The following is a 4,340-nucleotide window of genomic DNA, read 5'->3' as shown; positions in this document are numbered from 1 at the left end:
TACTAAAATACAAAATTAGCTGGGCGTGGTGGCACATGCCTGTCGTCCTAGCTACTCTGGAGGCTTAGACAGGAGTATCGCTTGAACCTGGAAGGTGGAGGTTGCAGTGAGCTGAGATCATACCACTGAACTCCAGCCTGGCGACAGAGGGATATTCTGTCTTTAAAAAAAAAAAAAAAAAAAAAAAAATTCAAAATCTCATTTTCTTCTCTATCATCACCATACTCATGTTCATATTATCTAAGTCTTCATAAATTATATTGATTACTTATTCTGCTTTTTCTCTTTCCCTGGACCCTGTTGGTTTAGTTTCCAGGCATCACATGTTAGCCTTATTGCCATCAATTTCTTAGTGCTTTTCTCAAACTTCTCTTCACTGCAGACATGATGATTGGAAACAAACACACTAACAGATATGGCCATGAAACTTCCCTGTTTAAAATCCTTCAATGATGCCCTTTTCATCCAATGAATAGTTGTTTCCTTACTAGCCTCTAGACACCTGCAAGAAAGAGCCCAATCTCCTTGGCATAGCATGAAAGGTGTTTCTGTTTTTTGCCTACTGTATTGAGTAACATCTTTTGCTACTCTCCTCACACCCACTTTTCAGAAATAACAAATTCCATGTTGTGTCTTGAACACAATATGAGACTTCCGATTCCCACGTCTTTCCGCACGTCCCTTGCACCTTCCGAAATGGCATCGCTCTCTAGTTCACTTGGCTACTTTCTACAGAGCGTTACTCTGTGATGCTTACCTCACTATATTCAGCAAGGTAAATTAAATGTACTACCTCTGTATCTTATTATTTCTTCTCTTGTTGCTCACATCACGTTATATATTAATTTGTTACATGTTTATTTCTCCTATCAACACATGAGATTCTTGAAGGCATGAATTTTGTGATATTTATCTTCCTATCTCCAAAACCTACTATAAAATATGCTTCATAATAAATACTCAATAAGTATATGTGGTTTGAATAAATGTACTTAAGAGAAAAAAGACAGTAATATAAGCCATGCTTTTATTTGACTTGACATTTTCTAGTTTTCCATTTATTCAAATAGTAAAATTTTACTAAAAATGGTAGAGTAGTTATGTCAACATTAGCCAAAGATGACCTATTGGATGGGTAATTTGCAAAGAAATTATTTTCTCCTTAGATATGAGGTAAATCAATAGTAACTTAGCAATGAAGATATAAATTTAGACATTATACCTATATTCCAATTCGGGAGGTGGATGGAGTTAATGCTATGAACACTACAAAAAATGTATTTCTATCCTCTTAATATGAGCATCTCTAACAGTTTCTGCAACTCCATGGTATAAAACCCTCTGCTATGTCCTCTCAAAACACCTCCTCAATCTGGGTGGGGCCTGCCTTTCCTCAATTCAATTCTATCTTTATGTGCCCATATTCTGGACCAATTGTGCTCAATGGCATCTATGCTTTATTTAGAATAAGCCCCTCCAAAGTTTCTAACTCTTGAGTCTTCATTCTACCAGTCTGTTCATCTTAAGGGAAAATTGATTTTCCTCTGACACCATTTTCCTTGAGGGTTATGAAATAAAATGAGATTCGGTGTTCCATCATTTACACATCTACCCAACATCTATCCATTCAACAAATATTTGGGTGCCACATTCAATCCACTATTCCATCACCCTTGCTCTAAGTTCCCATCCACTAAGAATTATCCCATCTTTTATCAGCCTTTCTACATCTTTATCCTATCACAAGGAAACTCCCTCAACTTTTAATTTTTTGAGGACATGGACAATTTTCCCTTTTTTCCCTTTTTTATATCTTTGGTTGCTTATGTCAACTTTCACAGTGATGATCTTCTAACATAATAGATTCCATGCTTTTTGATGTTCAGCATTATTGTTACACTTTAGTTTTCTACCACTCCACCCTTTTGACTTCACAAATGGTCTTTTATCAGAAACGGAATTTCTCTCTTGTTGCCCAGGGGCTGGAGTCAATGGTGTAATCTCAGCTCACTGCAACCTCTGCCTCCTGGGTTCAAGGGATCCTCCTGCCTCAGTCTCCTGAGTACCTGGGATTACATGTGTGAGCCACCATGCCTTGCTAACTTTTGTATTTTTTTTTTTTTTTTTTTGAGACGGAGTCTGGCTCTGTCGCCGGGGCTGGAGTGCAGTGGCCGGATCTCAGCTCACTGCAAGCTCCGCCTCCCTGGTTTACACCATTCTCCTGCCTCAGCCTCCCGAGTAGCTGGGACTACAGGCGCCCAACACCTCTCCCGGCTAGGTTTTTGTATTTTTTAGTAGAGTCGGGGTTTCACCGTGTTAGCCAGGATGGTCTCGATCTCTTGACCTCGTGATCCGCCCGTCTCGGCCTCCCAAAGTGCTGGGATTACAGGCTTGAGCCACCGCGCCCGGCCCTAATTTTTGTATTTTTTATTTGTTTTTTGTTTTGCAGGTTTCACCATGTTGGCCAGGCTGTTCTCGAACTCCTGACCCCAAGTGATTTGCCTTGGCCTCACGAATTGCTGGGATTACAGGCGTGGGCCATTGTTCCCGGCCAACTTCCATCTTTATAATAACTTTCTCTTTGCCTTTCATGCAATTGTTCTTATTGAAAGTAAGTAGAATCCTTTCGGCCGGGCGCGGTGGCTCAAGCCTGTAATCCCAGCACTTTGGGAGGCCGAGACGGGCGGATCACGAGGTCAGGAGATCGAGACCATCCTGGCTAACACGGTGAAACCCCGTCTCTACTAAAAAATACAAAAAAAAAAAAAAACTAGCCGGGCGAGGTGGCGGGCGCCTGTAGTCCCAGCTACTCGGAGGCTGAGGCAGGAGAATGGCATAAACCCGGGAGGCGGAGGTTGCAGTGAGCTGAGAACCGGCCACTGCACTCCAGCCTGGGCAACAGAGCAAGACTCCGTCTCAAAAAAAAAAAAAACCTGCATCTCATGCGTGAGATCACACTTCTCCCAACAACAGACATTGCGACTGTCATTTCACCCAAAAGGGCTTTAGGAAATGACACGCGGCCCAGACGCCAGAGGTCGCCGGCCACCGTACTCTAGCCAAATTCCTTTGTGCCTGTAGGGAGGCTTCACAGATACAGCCCGGTCACATGAATGACCGTATGAGAAGCTCAGGGCAGAGACCAACTCAGTGCTGAAGTTTTACACATTTATCGCCCTTTTGTTTTATCCAGAAGACAAAGGAGAAAGGCCGGGGCAGATCACCTCATTGAGTGTAATGACTCCAGCCACTTCTCTTCAACCCAGGTCACCCCTCAGTCACACGCTTTTGAGAAACCAAAGCCATTCTGTTCTCTTCACTCTGGGTTCCAATTATTAAATTCCTCCATTTTATCAATTAGATTATCAAGCAGCCATTTGTAATCTGGACTGCAATCTGATACAAAATTTAAAACTAGTTTAGGTTGCGGTAATAGCTCCTATTTATGTTATAGACAAGGCATGAATGAAAACTTTAATCTGTTCATTGGACAATTTTGCAAACAAACCAATTATTCAAGCAATGACTGTCTTCAGTCAGATGCAAATTACTTTGCTCATAAAAGATTTTCCAGTAGGAATTTTTAAATCCATGGTCTGTCTTTCCTGAGCCTGTCTCTGCACCTTGCCCCGAGTGCACAGCAGGACTTCCCAGGGCATCCCATCAGCAGGCCCACTGAAGAGAATAAGCCCGCAGCCCCCAGCCCAGGAATCAAGTCCGAGCCCCAGCAGCCCCTCGTCCAGCCGAGGCTTCCTCACCAGCACAGCACCCAGAGGACTTCCAGGTTTAATGCCACATATGCGTGGAAAGTAGAGTGCTGGAAGGACCACAGAGGACATTCTACAAATGCAAATTCCCCCGTGGAACAGCCCAGCAACCCTCTGTACCTTCTTCAAAGTACCCATGCCAGGCAGGTGCAGAGTCTAATGTGGTGCCTAGGAATCAGCATTTAATACGATTCCGATGAATAAACGAGTTTGAGAGGTCGGTCAGCGACAGGCTGCCATGGCCTCCACTGATTTGCAGGCTCTGAAGAGACATCCAGGTAACAGGCCAGACAGGACAGGACAAGGATGGGGAGGTGGGGGGCAAATTCCATAGACCCCCAACCACCCCGCCATCCCCACTGAGACTCCATGATTTAAGGAGAGGCAAAGCCAGGGAGAAAAGATGCCCGCACCACACGAGGGACTGAGATTTCACCTAAAGCGTGCAGCATGTGGCTGAGGGTCAAAGTTGGGCAAGCTGGGAGCACAGAACGGGGTTCACAGGCCCAGAGGTGCCCCCCACACCCAGACCTCCCAAGCACTGCCTGTCTCCTGCCTGGTTTATTTCCTGCC

General features: G+C 44.2%; 1 protein-coding gene across 3 annotated transcripts in view; it reads right to left on the bottom strand.

The window, feature by feature from the left end:
• KCNIP4 (potassium voltage-gated channel interacting protein 4) overlaps window positions 1-4,340 on the bottom strand; it is a 1,247,498-nt gene that overhangs the window by 913,689 nt on the left and 329,469 nt on the right. The window lies entirely within an intron of this gene.

This window comes from Rhinopithecus bieti, unplaced genomic scaffold, assembly GCF_001698545.2.
Source record: "Rhinopithecus bieti isolate Rb0 unplaced genomic scaffold, ASM169854v2 scaffold_1599, whole genome shotgun sequence".
NCBI classification, from domain to species: Eukaryota; Metazoa; Chordata; class Mammalia; order Primates; family Cercopithecidae; genus Rhinopithecus; species Rhinopithecus bieti.
This window is presented reverse-complemented; position numbering and strand designations above follow the sequence as displayed.